This window comes from Ornithodoros turicata, unplaced genomic scaffold (genome assembly GCF_037126465.1).
Source record: "Ornithodoros turicata isolate Travis unplaced genomic scaffold, ASM3712646v1 ctg00001113.1, whole genome shotgun sequence".
In the NCBI taxonomy this organism is placed as follows: Eukaryota; Metazoa; Arthropoda; class Arachnida; order Ixodida; family Argasidae; genus Ornithodoros; species Ornithodoros turicata.
Window position 1 is genome coordinate 19,506 of NW_026999467.1, and position 21,409 is coordinate 40,914.

Genomic DNA, 21,409 nt, shown 5'->3' on the forward strand with positions numbered 1-21,409 from the left:
CCGGAGACGATTATGAATGTTCGTGGGAGAAACAAATGTCAGTCAGTGTCTTTTACTCCACCATTTTTGCCATTCAAAGCTGACAGAAAAGTAGATGAAGTGAGAATATTAACAGGGTGCAGGTGATAAATGTGAATCATCTGTTGCCCCCAAGATTTTTCTAGAATTTCTTTGAGAGATGTTCAAAATTTTATTTGCAGTTTGAGTTTATATACGTATATCCAACACCGCGGGTCCCATGATTTCTGTTCCTTTTCTTTCTTTCTTTTTATGATTCATTTACATCAGCAATTCACATATAACATCGACTTAGTGAAAGTATACTTATGTAGTAATTGTAATATTTAATGCTTTTCATATCTTAGGGCTCCTCTTTGTTCGTTTTTTCGGGTGTAGCACGATTCCCCCGTCCCAACTCCCCCGTCTCATTTCCCCCACGCCGTCTCCCCCGTGTGTCAATTCCCCCTGTTCCAATTCTCCCGTGACACTTTTCGCGCAGTTTGCGTTTCAGAAACGAAACAAAGACTTTGATAGGCGTCGACAGTGACGCATTTAGTGTTTGAGCCGTCGGTATCTAATCAAGTGATCTCATCAATGGTCATCTATACGGGCCGTTTTTGGCGATACTCAGCATTTCATGAACACTCTTCCTAGAAATACCTGGCAAAACCACCAATCATATGAAGGTACAGCTACTGTGATGACTAGAGCCTGCATATTTAGGCATGAAAAAATGTTGGTTTCAGGCGCCTATAAAAGGCAAAAAAAACTCTTTTAAGGCACTACAAAGGAGTTGTAGGCATCACAAATTACAGCCCAGTTTTTCGTGCTCTACATAGAGCCCAACTCCAGTGTGGAAAGCAGAGAAAGGAGTGGATCTTGATGACACATGGAAGACAAAAATCAGCCCTGCAACTACTGTCTCAGGGCTACCGGAATCAACATAAATGAGTCGTTACATGATATCTGTATACATAGAACTAGAAATACTCGAACACGTTGCTTTTAACGCCAAGTGACCCGTTTCATCTAATGGCGCTATATTGATACTAACCAGCGAATGATCTCCAATCAAACCCCAAGCTTGTTATTTATCAGCAATTTTGTCAAAAGCGCCCCTTCAAGCAATAAATGAGTTCGAAAACGCGCGGGCAGGTATCGTAGAGCGACGCCTTCCACAAGCCTTATCTGTTTTTGCTGCCGAATAGTAGGAATAAAGCTAGTTACAGGCGTTTATATCAAAACAGGCACTAACGCCGAAATTGAATTCTACAAAAAAATTCAGCATTTTTGCAGCATATAGACATGACACGCTTTAGCCTCGCCGTTTAAAAATAAGAGATGAATAAAATTCAGTGGCGATTTAGCGGTAAATGCGAGAGAAATGTGTTAGCATTAAGCGCCTTTTCCGGTCCATACTTGACTTCCGGTTGTCCACTTCCAGTCTAAACCCGACTTCCGTTTCTCCACTTCCGGTTGTCCACCTCCGGTCTATACTTGACTTCCGGTTCGACACTTTCAATTCGTATATGTAAGTCCATTTAATTAACCTTTAATTACCCTCAATTACTTTCAGTTGCCCTGTATAATTACCCTTTAATTACCTGAGGTAATCTTGAATTTCATTTCCTTACCTTTAATTACGTTTACTTGCTTGAATTACTCTCAATTTCGATTTAACTGACGTTAATTACCTTTAATTACATTTAATATTTCTCTTAATTACATATATCTTACATTCATTCATTATTTATTTATTTATTTATTTTACCCCAAGGGCCCTTACGGGCATTACATGGGGGGTGGGAAAAACAGTTAGTTACAGTACACAGATAACAGGAAAAGAATTACAGTATACATACAGTTACAATTGAGAAATCAATACAGTATATAAGATATAAATAAAATGTAGAACATTTACATGATGAAAGTGAAGATAAAAATAGAAAGAGGAAAAAGAGGACATAATACAAAAGAGTTAGTACACCAATAAACAACCCGAACATACTTAATACATAATAAATAATACATAATAAATTTGCAAGTAATCTAACAGAGAAGAAAAAAAATAAAACACAAAAAATCAGTTTAGCGGACGTATAATGTTCAAAAATGACTGGTGGTCGTGAGTGGTGGCTATGTGTCCTGGGAGATCATTCCAAATAACTATGGTGGAGCAAAAGAATGACTTCGAGAATGCGTTTGTATTACAGTGAAGACGTGTGATTTTATTAGTGTGGTCTAGACGGGGGAATATGATACCGGCACGAACGATTGGGGATTGATCTGTGGGTATGGTATGGAAGAATCGATGAAAGAGGGACAACTTTGAAATGGTACGACGATGTGCTAAGGTCGAGAGGTTGAGTTCAGCTTTCAGTGCAGATACTGATGTTGTGGTGCAGTAATTGTTGCATATGAATCGTGTTGCCCGGTTTTGGATGCGTTCAAGATTATCAATGAGGGATGTTTGGGCGGGATCCCATATTGCGGAGGCGTATTCCAGTTTTGGGCGAGTGAGAGTGAGATATGCTAGATGTTTTAAGTGAGGAGGCGCCTGCTTTAATGTTCGACGGATGAAGCCAAGTGAGCGATTAGCGTTCGAGATTATGTAGTCAATGTGTGTATTCCATGACATGTTTGCTGAAAGATGAACGCCAAGATATTTGTAAGAATCTGCTCGTGGCAGAATGAAGTTATCGATTGTGTATGAAAATGGGGGAAGGGTGCAGAGTCGTTGACGTGTGAAGGAGACAATGTTACATTTGTTGATGTTCAAGGGCATTTGCCATACTGCGCACCATTCTTGTATTAGCGTTAAGTCATTTTGTAATGTTGAGTGGTCCAGAGCAGAAGCGATTTTACGATAAATGACGCAGTCGTCTGCAAAGAGTCGGACGGTTGATGTTAGACCACTAGGTAAGTCATTGATATAGATGAGGAACAGCAGAGGACCGAGAACAGAGCCCTGCGGTATGCCGGATGTTACTGGGATTTCGGGAGAGTGGAAATTGTTACAGGAAACAAAGAGCGACCGTTTTGTAAGAAATGATTCTATCCACCGGAGGACATCATAATCCAGATTTAGAATGGAGAGCTTATACAGAAGTTTGTTATGAGGGACCATGTCGAATGCTTTTCGAAAATCTAAGAATGCAGCGTCCGTTCTATAGTTAGCGTCTGCATGAGAAAGAATATCATGAACAAAACAAGCTAGCTGCGTTTCACAAGAGAAGTTTTTCCTGAATCCGTGTTGCAAGGGGTAGAAGAAATTATTATTTTCAAGAAATTTAATGATGTTAGAGTATATAATGTGCTCAAAAATTTTAGATGATATGCAGGTAATGGAAATAGGACGATAGTTTTGTGCAAGTTGCGTGTCACCTGACTTGTGAACTGGGATGACCATGGCTGTTTTCCAGTCACTCGGCAGGGTGGAGAGATGAAGAGATTGCCTGAATATGCAACACAGAATTTCACTTGATATTAGTTTAGTGTTGTATAATAACTTGGAGTTAATTCCATCTGGTCCAGGAGATGATGACAGCTTCATGTTTTCTATTATTTTACAAATGCCATGTGAACTAATGTCTATGTGGGGCATCGATGCAGTAAAAGGCATTGATAAGTGCGGATGAATGCTTGAGGTGTCAGTACTGAAGACAGATGAGAAGAAGGAAGCAAATTCGGAAGCACTGAGATTATCCGGCAGAACAGTCCCGGAAGAATCCGTTAATGTGATGTGATGAGATTTCGGTGGTGACAGAATGTTCCAAAATTTCTTGGGGTTGTTTTGCAACAATTTGGGAAGGTCGTGGCTGTAGAATTTTTGTTTGGCACTTTTGACGGAACGGTATAATCACGAGTACAATCACGAAACGCGGTCCATGCGTTATCGTCATTAGTTAATTTTGCTCGTCTATAGAGGCGTTTCTTCCTATTGAGAAGCGTCTTAAGACGTTTTGAGAATCATGGGTTGCAGTGAAATGATTTTATTTGTATTTTTGGGATGTGTGTATCAACTAGTTGCATGACACAATCGCGGAACAGACGCCAATTATCATCAACTGTGCGTAATGTGTAGTTTAGGATTACCTTTACCTTTAAACTCAACTTTCTTGCTTTAATTACCTCTAATTACCTTCAATTACTCTTACCTCTTACTTTTAATTGCCTCCATTTACATTTGCTCTCGGCTTTACAGGGTCGTCATGACCGTTCTTGGGCACCAATAAAACATTATTATTATTACTATTATCTCCCCTTTGCATGTCCACTTATACCTCGGCCTCGGTGAGGCCAAGGTATCCATCGGAGGCCATCTCATACAAGGACACACACACAAACATATAGCTTTTTCAATTTTTAACACTCCTAGCGCTAACGCATTAAAAATTGTGTTATCTCCCGAGCCATTCTTCTGTTGTAACCGTTGCGGGTCACTGCACTACGGCGGGGGAAATCCGACGGGTGAATGGGGGGCGGTGGAGGTGAGCCGGTTGCTTCGTGCCGGGGGAATCGGGACGGGGGAGTTTAAATCGGGGGAATCGTGCACCACCCGTTTTCCGACTTTCCAGCTTTCTGATAGTTCGGTCTCATGGTTTTCGGCCTTATGATTGCCACTACTCTTGAACCCCGGATCCCGACAGCTTCGAAATACCCTTATCTCGTGACCACTTCTCCTTCCAACTATAGTTACAAAAAGTGAAGTGTCCATAACCAGAGAATATTGATATGCAGATTAAGTAGAAAGGAAGAGAGGCAGATAAAAATGACAAAAAACATAAGAAAAGGAGACAAATTGTCTTCGATCAAGGATACTTTATTGATACTAAGGTCACAAAATGATCACGATGATCGGGTATGTTTAGGGCAAATCGTGCAACACAGTCCCCAAAGAATATGACAAAAATATATACACAGTACCGAGAGGATAGAGAGGTAGCAAGCGAGCTGGTGGTATACATGGCTTGCACGTGCCGTCACACCATAGCTTTACCAGTGCTTTTTCTCTCTTTCTGGTGGTCTGGCGCACTCCGCCTATACGCGTGCTTCTTTTCCCTCTTTCAGGAGGGCCGGTGCAAGCCATCTATAGATCCATAACACAGACAAGCTTGTATGTGTTTGTCGTTTTTTGTCCCCCAGTCTCTGGTTTTTAATTTAGAGATAACCATGTAATTGAACCTCTGTATGCAATAAGCAATCCATGCATGTAATGCAATCCCCTTTCGTGTATGACATCCACATACCATTATGTACCTGCCATAGAAAATTTAGGACCGTATTGCAATATGTTGACCTGTTACAGCTAGGAGGGTAAGAAACGAGAAATGTATGTGCATCAATGGGATGGGCGGTCAGATCTTGCACATATTCTACACCCGCGTACAAATGATAGCTTAGATTTTGTTATACGATGCGGAATGAACTGCGGCTTCCACTCGAAAAACACGTACTTCCTAACTAACACGACTGTGTTGGCAGTGATACTGAGCGTTTTGTAATAAAAAAACAAGGAAAGAAAGAAAAAAACGTGAGCACTGCTACTGAGTCATATTATGCTGGTCACCTACGACATTATTTTCAAGATTGTGCTCGTTTAGCAGCACGGTACGCTCGACCCAGACTGCTCTGCAACCGCACAGGTGACTTCACCCTACCTGGTTCTTCAGCAATCAAAGTCCGACTCGTGAAAGCTGCTTGTATTTGCGCGATAATCCTGTGTGCATGCAGTGTTACATTGAAAAATGATATATCACGCTCACTGACTATTGATGTTAAGTCACAGACTCAAAAAACACAAACACATATATGTTACACATTTTCCGTTGCATTAGTCGAGGAAACCCGGCTGCAATTACTTTACCAAATACTCACTTCAAGTTTTCTCGGTTTGGGATATTTCGACTTATCCCCTTCTTGCATACAGGGGTTCAATTGTCAACTGAAGGAAAACTATACATATGGGGGGGGGGGGGGGGGGGGCATCAGCACAAAGCTTGCCTGTTTGTAAGAAAAAAAATACAGAAGCAGAAGGCTTCTGTATTTTGTTTATGTGATCTACAGGACTTGACTCCCCTCTTCGTATACGCATCTAAGAAAAAAAATGAAAGAAATGAAACACACGAGGCACCTAATTTATGAACCAGAGCGGGATGAAGAATCTGTTAGCAGTAAGCAGAACAATGTGCTTCCCATGGAGAAAAACGACATTCCTATACCTAAACGTTGTTCGGCCTAGTTGGGCCGAGCTTACGAAAAAGAGGGCTCGGCCAAGCTTTGATTGACATCGGCCTTACTCGGGCCAACTGAATACCGCCAACTTTGGGCCAGTATGTGACAGACCGTCCTAACAAACACGGAGACCAGCATGCATTGCCGTTGGGGCCACCAATCTTAGAACCAATCTTGGTTTCTAGTCGGGCATTAGTTGGCTAGATAGCGTCCCATGAGGCACCAGCAATGATGGGCCAAGTATGGTCCAAATCTAATAAGATTCTCAACAAAGCATGGTTATGAGGTATCCCATGCAGCTTCTACACCCCTCTACGCGATGTTCTATTCTATAACACCAGTGTTTCTTACTACTGTATCTGGCAGGTGTGTATATTGCAAAAATAAAATCCAAGAGGTTGAAAGTCAGTGCTGCTGCTGGTCGTGTGTGGCCTGCCTTACCATCGTTTTGCCGCTATATTGGAATAGATATGTATACGTGCCAACCTGCTCGACAGCTGTTATTGTCAAAGGTTATAACATATTACAAACCAGTAGGAAATGGAAATTCCTGCTCGTTTAAGTAATGCATCCGTGTCACTATGGCTCAATGTATGAAGCGGGTTTTCACCTTGTCTGAAAATAATTTTGCAAGCTGAAGAAAAAATGTAGAAATGGATTTGTGTACATCGAATTGAACTATAGACTAGCATCGTTGCTTTGTTTGTTTCGAGCAGCAGCTGCTGTTTTGGAGTTTCCTCTCAACGCTGAGCCAATATTGGCCCGCATTTATATGCCGAGGTTTGGGGGTTTAACCCCCCCCCCCCCCCGAATTGTAAGTTTGGTAGTGCATTTGGAAGAGGGAGATGATAATGAAATTTTCCTCACCCATATAAAGTCCCCATAGAACTCCTCCAGAAATATTTTTGGGCTAGGCCACTGCTTTGAGCCCAACGCAGTTTACGAACTGCCTTCGCCGGCGACATTATGACGGCGTCAGCCCAAGTTGCAGCGACTTGTGCCAACCAAATACCGATCTCCGGCCAATTTTTGGCAATTTTCACTTGGACTCTTTGTCTAGCTGGACATAAGGCTATTGAAAGATGTAACATTCCCTTGAGTTTGAAGAACACAGACGACGATGAGGACGGTATACAAGACTCAAACACAAACTAAAAAAAAGTTATACAGTACATCAGTTCTCTTCCACTATACTAATTTGTTCATATATGACCATTGTTTTTAATATCGCAGTGTGGTATTGCAGCGAAATTGTAAAAGCTCCTCGTGACATATTGCACCCAGACTGTTTCCACATGCATAGGTGTCAACTTGTATTCATCGAAATCTGAAATATTCCTCATATCTTCTTGGTACCTTGAAATTTTTACTGCAGGACCGATTCCAAAGCGTTGCTTGCCTGTACATTAGCAAAGAAAAAAAAAAGAAAGAAAAAAGAGCTAGGAAAGTGTACAGTTTGGTGGAAGATGCCAGAAAATTGTAATTGCGGGAAAAATCAGATAATGACATTACATAAGAAATAATTGCTGTACATGTGTATTTCCTGTTATTAAATCGGTTAGACGTTCGGCGTCGTGGTGGATATCCCTCTTTGTGCTGTTTTTATACCGTACCAACTACCTCAAGTGGCTGCGTTAGTTTGGTTACATTTGTAAATTTGAAACTTCGTGTGCTTCATTATTCATCTCCGGCTAACCTGAAACGATATACTTTCAGTGAATAGCAGCAGGACGCTCTTAGGTTGACCATCTGACCATGTCTTCTACCAAACTCCCCAAATTTCTGGATTTTGCAGAGGATTTGACAAACCCGGATTTGAAATGGGGTTTGATTTGGCATAAAAAAAAGGCAAATAAGCAAGAATGATGCTTCACATTGTTTTCCATAATATTAAACGGGCTAGTACTCATTTCATTTCATTTCATTTATTTAACACTGAACGGGCCGAGGGCATTACATAAGGGGAGGACATCCCCCATGTGGAACCTCCATCGTGCATCTCATCGAGATTGATCATTACAGGAAAATTCAGCCCAACGGATGTATAGAGCTGATTTTTTCGGGACCTGAGTACGTGTTGTTTTATTCATGTGTGCTTTTTAATTTTTCGTTTTGTATGCTGTACTTATTGCTTACTTTTATTTGTATGTATCCCCGCCACAGTAATGTCGTAAGACGTTTTTGCGTAATAGCAGAAGTAAATAAATACAGAAAAAACTATAATTCTGGATACATAATGATTTCATTTGCTTCTCGAAAATAAAGAGCTGACTTGAATCCGATTTGTTTCATCAAATCCATATCACTGGCGTGAAGTGCCTCGTGATGACCCATGAGAAACATGGCGGTGATGCACAGTACCCTTGACAAATTACAAAGTGCTTCGGATGCTTCAGATACACTTTCAACGTTTCGAATATGAGCGGGCTTCTATAGCCATGACGGCTTCAACCGGTTTCAACGACTTCAACACCTTCAACACACAAACCCAACAAACTACAAAGCAGGCAAAAAGTTCCCAGTATTTCAACAACGTGAAAAAGACCGTCCGTGCAACATTCGTGTGAAAGAAGAGGCCTATTAATAAACAGCACAACAAAAAACGATGAAATTGAAATAATGGCTTCATTTTCAGGCAACTAGAATGCAAGGCGTCCCACACAGCAGCCAATGAGAAGTAGGAGCTACATTTTTGCGCGGAAGCACCTGAAAGAGTGAGTGACGCGGCAATGATACCCCTCAGGATCTAGCGTCTTGTCTCAGGATCTAGGGGTCTTGTGTCCACCAGCGCTGATTTTACCTCGAGCTTGACGCGCTTGTAAACCTCTTTGCCCACTTCGGCATTCTATCCGTCTCTCTCACTGTTTTATTATTCTATATTTCAAGACGGTGGGAAGCATAGATTGAGAAGTTACGCGTCAAAAAGAACTCGTTACAAGTTAAGTTACCGCGTGCAAAATGTAACTAAGTTAATAACGAGGTTCTTCAGCATGAAATCTAACTCGCAATTACTGAGTTACTTAAAAAAAGAACGAGTTAATTCCAAGTTACTTCGGACACAAAATAGCATTACGCAAGTGCAGCGCGCGTGAGGAGTTGAGTTAGACCTTGAGTTGCCTGCGGAGATCGTTTTCCTTTATGCCCAACAATAGACCTCTCCCTGTTTGTAAATAAATGACAGTGTTTGACAGCGCCAAAATTTGGTAGAACTGAACTACGCTCGAAGTTAGAGGTGAACAAGGTCGCGCCCGAAAGCCACGGTCTGGAGGGGATTACGACATGATCCCTTGAATGGACGCGACCCTCGGTCCTACTTTTCTTTCAATGGGAGAGAGCGAACAAGTGTACGTTCGCGGAACCCAGCCGTCCTTCCGCTTTGTTTCGGTTTCAGTCTGTCTACCAATGTCATGATGACGTTTCTCTGGTAGAGGTCTATTCGAACGCTTTGCATCTTATTCCCTGTGGGCGCACAATGGTTCAGCTTCATTTCAATGGCAGCGGTTCTTACTTCCTGAATAAAATACTGTCACTCATTGAATATCAGGTTTTATAGCGAAATATGTCATGAAGGAACCGGAGAGAAAGCAAGAAAATGTGTGGACTTGAGTGAAAAGCGAGTTAAAAGTAACTGGGAACTTAACTTAAGTTACTTGGGCAAAGTTACCCAAAAAAGGAACAAGTTCCTCTGAAAGTTACCACGGCCACAAAAGTACCGAGTTAAAAGTTACCAAAAAAAGGAACTTAGTTACAGTAACGAGTTACCTCGAGCTCTGGTGGGAAGTAATAAATAATACCACACACCATAGGCGCCGACTGCGGGGGGAAGGGGGGGCTCTTGCTCCCCCCCCCGGAACATGAACTAGGGGGGGGGCGCCGCCTCCCCCGGGAAGTCCACCTAAGTGACTGGCACCAACCTTTGGGGCTCGGCGCGCCCGGGTCGAAGAAGTACCAACCCCAAAAGTGCATCTTGCAATTTGTAAAATATGTGTCCGCCCACCATACTCATTATCACAGTAGAAGGGGAGGCGAAGAAACACAGAGGATGACACAACACATATAGCCTGAATTTCGCCCAAAGCAATCAGATCAATGAAACGAAGCAGTCGAAAAGGTACCTGCAGCTGCCAGTGAGGTGTAACGGTAGTGTCTTCGGAACGCATGTCCGTTGGGAGCGGGTTCAACTCCCGCTGCTCCATTTCATTGACCATATTCATATATTGCGCGCATTTCGGGTCAAACACCAAGGATTCAATGCATTTTGTTCCTTTTGCACTCAGTTTTCAAAGGCGTACTGCCTTCAGTTGTGCACATGTTCACTGTTTACGTTCTCTCTGTGTCTTGCTTTTTTTTTCTGTTCTTCCTTCCTCTATACCAGTTCTGCATACATCATAGGATCCAGCAGGAGTGTGTGATTCTTCAGCTTTGGTTTTGTGTTCTTTATGTTTCTTTTCCTTGTCTTTCCTTCTTTTTGTTTTCTTTTGCGTTCTCCTTTTCTTTGCATTTTTTGTCTTCCCCTTTCACTTTTTTTTGGAATAACAAGTCGACATCCATCTGGCTTACATTTCCTTTCTTTTTTTCTTAATAAACATATCCCTCCCCCCCTCCCCCGCCAGAGTACTTACTTCGCGGTGCGCCCTTGCCCCCCCCCCCCCCCCCCGGGAAAATGAAAACTCTCCGCCTCTGCACCACACAACACAAGCACTCTGCCGGCAATCGAGAAGTGTACAGTTCAAATCCAGCGCCATTTTTATTTTTCGAGTATCAGCAGGAGTGTTCACTGCTTCTGCGGCTTCAACTGGTTTCAAGACGGTGGGGAGTAATAAATAACACCACACACAACACAAGCACTCGGCCGGCAATCGAGAGGTGTACAGTTCAATCCAGCGCCATTTTTATTACGCACCCGATGATACACCTCAGGATCTAGCGTCTTGTGTTCCCGCAGCTTCCCGCCACTGATCTGATCTGGATCGCGCATAAGGTGCTCCACAGCGTGGTCACCGGCCGCCATATTGGTGGGCCCAACGCATTCTGTCGTCTGCATTTAGTTCAAGCGAGGCTGCCCGTATTTTTTAAAATTTCCTTTAAATTAAAGGGCATGTCATGCCAGTTTGTTGCAGCTTTGAGTACTTTGAGTACACTTCACAAGGACAGAGAAAGAGGGATAATTTTTCACAGGTAAGCTCTTTATTTTGAGGGAAAATCTGTTTATTCGTATCGCATGCATCTGAAAACTCGGACTTGTTTGCATTGCTACTTCGCTGGTGCCATTACGTACTAAGAAAGTATTTGTGGCTGCTCCTACAAATCTAAAGACCATGTATTTTCTATAAACAATGCGCTTGTGCTTGCAGGTTCCCCTCACAGTCGCTCAGCTGTGCCGAAGAAGCGGATGAGGAACCTGCGCCAATATGCCAATTTGTTCGACTGTTCTTTTAATTTGTGAGGTACGGTGGAAGTAAATAAACTGCTGTGTTAACCTTGTATGTGCGGTCGCTCCTACAGCGTATGTGATAAGTCATGCATGTGCATGCTCTTCGTGCACAGCGCTTCGAATTTCTGCAATGAAATACGCTGACAGCTGAACAACTGCAAAGCACTTGTGACAATAACGTTATTTTAAGATGAGGAATAGGGAGTTTCATCGCCAGGGTCTATAACTCCACCCCATTGCTGGTGGTGATGTGGTGAATAAAATAATGAACCGCTTCAGAATAAGGATCGAGGTCTTATTGCAGAACACACAGACACTCGTAGAACATAATACGATAAAGGAAAAAGTCAAACGAGAACCGTACAATACCAAACCACATAATAACGAACGAGAACCGCGGAACACCACACGAAAACCGAACAACAAACGAAAACAAACAAAAAAAATAAAAACGGAAGTACCTTACAATAACAAACAGTGTGAAACCTTCCTGAGCAAAAATAATTAATTTCATAGGTTCACATTCACCAAATTCACCTTCATGCGTATGCGCCCTGTGCACGACAGTTACGACCCCCTATTCGGAATACAGGCAGCGGAGAAGAAAAAGAAGGCAATTACCATTAAAAACTACAGGAACACGGCTAAAGCACGTTTGGAATACCTCAGCACACTGATTCCTAAGAAAGATGCGTGCTAATCAGCAATGAGAAGCGTTTAAATCGCAATAAATACTCCAAATCAAATCGCTTCCCATTGTTTCCTATGGGAGCAGCCGGTGCCAGTGGGCCTTCCAACATGGTGGCCGGTTGCCGCACCTCTCTCCCACGCGCCCCTCTCCTATGCGCGATACAGCCTGATCCAGCTAGAGGTGTGCGCCGTGAGCATTTTTTCCGGCGGCGGCGTAAAGCACGTTGAAGGACCGGCGGTGTCAGCGGCGCCACGCCGATACTGTCTTATCCGTCTTATCGGCGTGGGCCCCGTGGGCTGTCAATATGTGTTCTCGGACGGGGACGCACGGACACCTGAGGGCGGCGGCATTTTCTCCATCATAGACACCGAGACGATAACAGTATTTATTGCCCCTTGCGCCAAACAAGTACATCAGCACTGTATAAGAGCGTATTATGAAAGAGAACCAGAACACGCAAAGGAATATTAGGAGCACGCACTTCAGGAAGGTCGTCACCCAAGCACTTCGACAGGGCCCGTTAAAGGCCGGTTGCGCTGGAGAAAACAACATAACTACACAGTCAGGACGATGAGCCACCCCTTAAATGGTAACCACACGTAACAGTTATAGCGAGTGCCGAACGTTCACAGGACGACAACGCGTAAAAGCTTGTTCCAGTGATCCAGTGGCTCTTTTTGAGAAATTATAGTAGATATATGGAAATATGCAAACGTAAGTCATATTTACATATATCTACTATAACTGAAAACGATATGACATAACGCCATAGAGTTTTTTCTTCTTTTTTTTTTTTTGCAGAGGCTGTAGTTATCACGAAGAAATACTGTAAAACCCTTTAATTTCGCAGCCCTAAATTTTCGCGAATCAACAGGGATATATTCGCAACCACTAAATTTCGCGCGCTTCTCGAGTTCCTCCCCTCTTTTTTTTTTTTTTTGAAATTTTTGGCCTGCCCTTAAAGTTCGCGAATTTTCCCGACTCGCGAAATTCGCGAAAATCAAGGGCTCGCGAAATAAAAGGGTTTTACGCGAAATAAAAGGGGTTTACGCGAAATAAAAGGGTCCAGAGCGAGTGGGTTAAGGCTGGCACGCTTCGCGCGCGTTGTAAGCCGCGCGATCTCGCGATTGAAAACACCATCTGACGGGGTGCTTGTCGGCGGCGCACGCACTACTTGCTACGCACTTTCCGAGCGCAGAAAGATCGACAGGCAATCCACGTGAGAGGACCACGTGCTCTGTAGCGATCGATCTGATTGGTGTAGGCGCTAATCTGTTGGCCAGATAGATCGCTTTCCAACCCACATAAGGCGAACGTCTCGTCATTTCTGCGCTCGGAAATTGCGTACTTCTGGTTTCGGCGCATTTGCATAGCGACATTCAGCGCCAGATATTTCAACACACGTGCGCGTTTAAGGATTTCTTAAACACGCAATTGCTTTTAACGAGGAATATCTTCCGTCCTGCCATCTCGCTTTTGCGCGAAATCCCCTAATTAAAGAATTAATGAATTTTAGGTAAATGATGATCTTGTAGTTACATACTTTCTTCGAGATAATCTTCGCCTGACCAACTCAAAAACGGCATCCATTTTGTTCCGCTAGTTTTCTTTTATTTTCTTTTGTTTAACGAAAATTCTGTAACGAATATAAAAAAACACCGTGTATATGGATAATGACTAGTGCTATGGTGTTAGTGGATGACCGGCAAACAACCTGCAGGAATTGAATTACAAGTTTCCCTGGAGTTGTGCCTCCAGGGTGGACTGTGAAACGAAACTGTGAAGCATAAACGATATATCAGTGATTAAATTGTTACTGCTAAAAACACCACAAATGAAGCCTGGGACCTACGATGCAAGAAAAGCAAACGAAAAGATTAGATGTATGAGAGTTTTTTCTTTTTTATGGAAAACGGATCAAATTGGACACATTCAACCATTCAACAGCCGCGCCAATTTTTCAAAATCGGCGGCGGCGGCGGTGCGCCGACAGTTTTGGGACGGCGGCGGCGGCGAGGTCCAGACCTCCGGCGGCTGCGCTTCAGCGCGGCGGCGCACACCTCTAGATCCAGCCCCCAGTCAGTCCTCCTCAGGTAACCGAGGATGCGGCTGTCACTGATCTCTATGGGCGTTTATGTTTATTCGCTCGGAGCAGAGCCCGAGCTGAGCGGAAGTGCGTCACCGAACCGGAAATCGATTGGTCGGGTGTAAAGCGAGGAGAAAATTAAATTCCATACGCGACCGAGCGACAACGACTTTGCGCTTGCGCAGTATCTATTGCTGTGTCGTCTGCTTCCGTTGGTGTTCGTCGTAGGGCACCGTTTATGCCTTAGTGGCTTGAAGGTTTCGCTTCTGTCAGTTTTTCTGATTTTGTGTTCCTTCTTTTTTCTTTTTGTACATCATTTCATGTTTCATTCCATGTTGCACGTAGTGTGTGGAAGACGACGACGACCGATTTGCTTGCCGTTCACGCGGGGCCACTCGCGCGTTCGTCCATCACGACGCTGGCTGCAAACTCTGCATCAAAGCCTGTGTTACATAAAGTTTATCGACATCTGTCAGAGAGTTTTGCATTTTCAAGCACTAATTCCGCAGCTGGTTCGTGTGGTACGGCGGTCTAGATTCTCTGGATGAAAGCCATCTCAAAATTTCAAAATAGCCGCCATATTCTAGCTCAGGAATTGTGGGAAGGATCTGCGAGCTCGCCCTCCAAGCTCCGAGCGAAGCGAGCTGCCTCGGAGATGACTCTGAGCGAATATCCAAACACAAAGCGGGCGGATCTGAGCCAATTCTCATACGCTCTCGAGCCAGATCTGTGACGACATATGCGCTCCGAGCGCCTCCGGGCGATTAAACATAAACGCCCTATGTATAAAGGCTGGATGGCGCATGGGAGAGGGGCTCCAGGGGGAGAGGCGTGCCTTCGGGCCCCCATGTTGGTGGGCCCTAAAGTGCTCTGTGTGCCCATAGAAAACAATAGGAGGCAACAGAGATTGTGAGTATTTATTGCGCTGCAAGCATTGGTCGTTGTTTGTCATCACACAATTTTGTAAGGTGCCAGTATACTGATGTATCCTAACAGTGTTTCACAGGTGTCCTGCCGTTCGATTCTTAATTACGTTATGTTTTGCATTCCGAAACTAGACCGTCACTGCAGTGCAGCGCTGGGGACTGTACTACAGCACGTTTCCCAGTCAATATTTCAATAAGAAACGACTCGAGGTTAACAACAACCATGTATATAATATCCCGTACTGCGTTCTGGACAAAAATTGTGCCATAAAGAACGGTCCGGGAAAAGATATACTCGCATGGCAGAAAGAGATCGTTCTGTAGAACCACAGCCGTTGTTTTAGCCGTGTATGCGCTTAGTATGATTTATATCAAACATCGCCTTAGAAAGAGTCTTTTAGTAGACGACAGCGGTGCTTTGCCTCGCAAATATGGACACACCGAAGCAGCCCAAATAATTACTTCACGCAATTAGATCACACTCGTTAGGACAGTTAATCAGGTAGTGATGTAAGCTTAGTCAATTAAGTTACTTAGAAAGTGGTAACACCTCCTTGAGACACAGGACTTATCTCTTTTTGAAGTACAGCCCTTCTATGTTTGTTTGCTTCTTCGTTTATTTGTTCTGATTATTTGCAGGCGCGGTTGTTCCAAACTGAATGTCCTTCTCCAGCACTCACATGCTTTTGTTGAATGCAACTGCAGCGTGAGAAAAGCTGCTTGGGGACGGGGTCCTGCTGTCCAGTGCTGACTTTGTCATGCTTGTTATGTGGAGCATGTTCCAAAAAATGCAGCTCCACGTATGGTCTCCAAATTGCAACAGGACTATTTGGAGCTTGAAACAGTTGTGATTTTGTCATTTTGGCCCTCGTGTACCCAGTCTGTGAAACGCAAAAAAAAAAAAAGTCTAACACGATATGCTTTTGTAATGGAGATCACTGATGATGAGTAATGAGAATACACGAGTTCAAGTCTATTCAATATTTTATATCATTCATTATATTATTCAACATTTTATGTCAAGTTTATTCAAGTTCAAGATTTATTTCTTGCACTTATGCGTTTCAGGATACAATGAACGTGCAGGGAGGTCGCAAAAGACTACATTTATTGTTTTGTGACCTTGCTACAATGTCAATATATATTTTAGGAATGACAATGGTCAGGTACGCTCTCTAAATTTGTAGCACTCAATTTTAGGCTGGAATGAGCAATGAATAGCAACTTCCCTCCTGATATTTTCTCATATATGCTAAATTTTAAATTTAATGTGATAATATAATAATAATATATAAGAATATAATATGTGATCAACAGTAGATGTAAACAACATGAGTAGCCAGAGAAGTGCATTCTCAATAAATAATTTTCTTCTTGTAGCGTATATGTGCATGCCTACTAACTGAAACAATTATCACGGTTCCCTGACAAGTTTTAATTTCTGAGAGTGTACTGTAGAGGCTGCTTCGATCTACAACAGTTCATACAAGGTATTGTATACTGTGAATGCCTTTAAAAATCCCATGTGACACATATGCCTTTACTTGCTGGAGGTGCTGTGGTAGTCAAAGTCTGTGGGCATTACGCTCGTTCTGCACCGAGTTCTTGAGTATGTCGAGGCAGCTGTGAAGTAATCTGCATTGATGATGATTATTACAATTTTTATGGTGCATCGACAACAAAGGAAATAATACATCAGAACATTGGTTTGGGTGCAACCAGTTAAAAATGAATATGTTGTTTAATAAATGCACTGGACAAATGTTAAAACATCAGTTTAAAACATGGTTTACAATCCCTGTATCTTCTAAAAATTAAAAAGATTAAAAACTATTCTAAAAAGAATATGGGGAACTCTTCTAAAAATAATTATAATCTCTAATTATCAGTGATGGCCAGTAGTTAACTACATGTAGTTAAACTACTAGTTAAACTATCTGATTGTAGTTAAAAAGTAGTTATCAACTACTTGCAGAAATGTAGTGTGCCACTACTAGTTAAACTACTATTTCGAGTAGTTAACTACAGTAGTTAGGTTACTGCAGGCGCCAACTACTTCCGATTTTGCCTCAAGCTTTACGGCACGATTGTGTTTCCGACTTTTACCTTGAGCTACATGTTTGATGAGAACGGAGGTGCAGAGCAATTGTGCCGTGCATGTGCACACTAAATCTTCACTTTTATCATTGCTTGCGATTCATATTTAGGTCCCTAAGAACGCTATAGAATGGGATTGGTGCTGATGGACAACGTTAAGTAGTTATAGATGTAGTTAAACTACATTCCAGTAGTTAAAGAAGTAGTTTTAACTACCTCCCCTGAAAAGTAGTTTAACTACTAGTTAAACTACTCCATTGCAAAGTAGTTAGTAGTTATAGTTAAACTACTGTAGAAGTAGTTAGTGGCCATCACTGCTAATTATTATATTGCTGGGTGAAGGAGCCTAAAGTGTAGGGTGTGTTTCTGATGTGAACATGTAAGAAAATATGCAAAACTGAGAGAGGCTAACCACAGTGCGTGCACTGAGGTTGTTCCTTCCTGTAAAGTAGAAACCAGTGGATGAGGAACGCGATACTTACCTGTACACCCAGCCGTATCACACTGCACAGATTATTCACTGGGTAGCATGACGAAACCTGTATTGAGAGACCACTTCTGCCTTAAAAACTGCTACAAATAGCACGATACGCTACAGATTATTACTATCGTACCAAGCTGACGATACAGCTCAGACACAAAGGCGGTATTCAAGTCGCGCCACACCACCGTTACGTAGGATTCTTTGTCACAAATCAAACCAAGGCACAAAACAATACCAATACATGAAAAAAGGTGACAATCGTGGTCTCATTATGACGTAATACCGAACTTGTGCGTGAAGGTAATTCAAAGAAATGAATGTGGCACTTGCTTCCGCAGAGAACACCGTGTACCATGCTAGCAATGCATGCAAAAAAGCGCTCGAGTGCTCGCACATATCTTGATGACAACACTCCTTGTGCAGTGTAACGTGTTCTTTCAAGCATATTATGCACTCAAACTGTATTTGCCGCCGGGTAAAATGCAAGTGTGCTCGATTGAACGTCGGAAGAGCGATCAAGCAACCTGCATCCAGTGCTCGTTTTGGGAAAAAAAAACACTTCATAATGGTCAACTAAATATACAGAATGGACGCCTATTTATTCCTCGATAAAGAGTGACTCACCTGTATAAGTTTAGGCCCTGTAACCTAGCCAGTACGGTTGGTACGACCGTAATTGCAAGAAGTTGCCATGATCGCTGCGGCGACTGTTGTGGGTACAGTAAGATGGCGGCCGGTTTCTTCACGCTCGCGCTCCCTATCCGCGATCCAGCCTTTTACAATCGAGATCAGTGGCGGCTGTAGAGTATGTACCACTGCGCCAATCCAACGTTGCAAGCTCATTGGCCCAGACTGCGTGCGCGCTCCGATTGGTCGACAACGTTTTGAACATGAGAGAACTGATGTTCTGAGGCTGGAACAACATAGAAGGGACAAATACATACAAAGCCTCAATTTGCCTCAGAAATTAACGATGAAAGATGAAAGTCACTGAAACGGTTAGCCAGCTGTAGGAGTCGAACCCAGATCTTCTGGATTGCCGGTCCAGGGCTCTACCAATTGAGCTAAGCTAACACGCCTTCTCAGCGACTTCCAGGGTGCGTCATCTGAAGGGACAAACCAGCCACCATGAGTGAGAGAGAGTGGCTGGTTTGTCCCTTCAGATGACGCACCCTGGAAGTCGCTGAGAAGGCGTGTTAGCTTAGCTCAATTGGTAGAGCCCTGGACCGGCAATCCAGAAGATGTGGGTTCGACTCCTACAGCTGGCTAACCGTTTCAGTGACTTTCATCTTTCAACGTTTTGAAATCGCATTTTGTACGCGCGCATGTGTGTGCAGCGTCCCGCGTCCCGGCGGCCGTTTCAGCAGTTTCAGCATAGTTTCGAAATAGCTCGCATCGGTCGGCACGGCGTCCGCACTCTTGTGTTCCGTGTTTCGGTGATGTCAATCGGCAGAACAGTTTGTGATTCTACGCGTGTTGTACTGTTCCTGGACATGACTATATATTATCCCACGTACAGTCTATCAACTACGGAACTGGAAGGCTTTGTGGGCTGGTGCGGTTGGAGCGTGAATAACAAGCGCCCCAGTAAACCACCGATGTCCCAAGGACGTCTACATGATGTTACCCTCAGGACGATGAAGACATCCTGAAACATAATTTTGACATACTTGGGACGTACTCAGAACTGCCAAAATAACATCCGCGCACGTCCCAAGGAAGTCCATAGTACGTCAATGACGACCTTTTACGGACCTCTAGTGGACCTTTTTCCCGTGCCTTAGCCAGGCTTACTGGCGTTCTCTGAACATTACATCAACACCGCACAGCAGTGCGTATCAGTGGCACAAATAAGCAACATTAGATCAAACACTTTATTTCGTATGAAACTGAGCGTCATAGCATCGTATTACCTCACCAGGTATTATATCACAGCGTAACATGACCAGCATTTTTTTCGCATTATTATTGAGAACTTACATGTCTTCGAAAACATGATGTCCATGAACACACACAGCATCGGTCCACAAGGGGAAAAACTTAAAGGTATATGCCCGCAATGTCCGAAGTGCGACGCTGAAACATATGTTGAAGCACTGGCATAACCGACGACCACGCTGCACTGTGTTTCGTACAACTGGAGATTTGCGATGTGTCCAGCTTGCCTTTCGTGCGCAAAAATTAACGCTATCCAACTTCGGCTATATTCACTTTTCGCCACGGACTCCCTTCCCTGCCGCGTCATGTGAGCTTAACCTGCAAGAAATGTAATTTCAAAAACACTGCTACAGCAAAATGTCACTGTGAAGTACGCATCGACGTATACGCATACCTTTAGACACAGCGCCTATGGTTGCAGTCTGCAGTAGCTTAGCAGTCTCCCTATCAACAGCCCTATTGCCTGCGAAGACGGTAAACGCATGGATAACCACGTAGTAGGAACGTGAATGCCTCGCACATTCACTATACGTACCTTCAAAACGGGTAAAATCTTGAAAATGACGCGGGCGACGCCACTTGGAGATCCATAATTCACATTCATCCGCTACGACGTTTCCACACATCTGTAAAAGAGTCAACAAGGTGCGACACATTGTACTTCCCTGCAAATTCTTTATTAAAATAACTCAGCATTTTTTACATACAGTGGCACAGCCGTAAAGGCTTGTGCTGCCGTGGAGCACATGACGAAGTTGCACAGGTGAAGCGTATGCCCTATCTGTTTCGCAGTAAACACAAGTCACAGAAGAGCTCTGAAACGCACTTTAGCGTAACTTACCTGATGTCTTTCAACATTTCTGTGACCTTCCCACGTCGTGAGTGTGCTGTCCCAACCGCGTTGTTCACCGCAATGAATACGTCGAAAGTATCTGAAATCCATAGATTAGACATTAGTAACGGGGCCACTGACGATGTTGCATCTTCACCTTGAAAAGTGCTGGTAGGGTCACAAGTACACTTAGCTGAAAGATAAAGCATAGGGTAATAGGAATCAAAAGGGTAATAATCACACTGCTAGCATAAAGTAATAGAACCCACACGCTAGGAATGATACCAAACAAAAGTTGCACGAATCGTACAAACATAGAACTAACCTTTAATCTAAGAAATCGCAAGGCTTCTGGACCTATCTTCCAGGGTGCACACATAAAAGCACCCCCAGGCAACACTAGTAGGGCATAAAAACACATTCACAGCAGTCCAGGGCACCAGAGCAACGACGGAACGCGAGACAACGGGAGCCACAAAAAGGCGTGCGAACGCAACGAAGCTTGCAAGCGAAATGGACGCTGCCCGCAGCGCAGAAACGGCAGGAAAGCCACCTGCCCGCCAGGCCATGCCCCAGCGCCCAGGCGCTCCTCGGAATGTAGCAAGGGAACGGAAAGTCGCGCGAAGACGGGACCAACGCTATCGGAAAGAGGACGTTTTCCTCTTCAAAAACACATCTCAATCACCT

General features: G+C 43.5%; 1 long non-coding RNA gene across 1 annotated transcript; it reads right to left on the reverse strand.

The window, feature by feature from the left end:
- Positions 1–20,330: 20,330 nt before the first annotated feature.
- LOC135376468 (uncharacterized) lies at positions 20,331–21,188 on the reverse strand. The gene is made up of 5 exons (XR_010417699.1): positions 21,048–21,188; positions 20,732–20,822; positions 20,598–20,671; positions 20,426–20,516; positions 20,331–20,353 (listed from the first exon to the last, which is right to left on the reverse strand). It is a non-coding gene; the product is annotated as an uncharacterized LOC135376468 (long non-coding RNA).
- Positions 21,189–21,409: the final 221 nt, after the last annotated feature.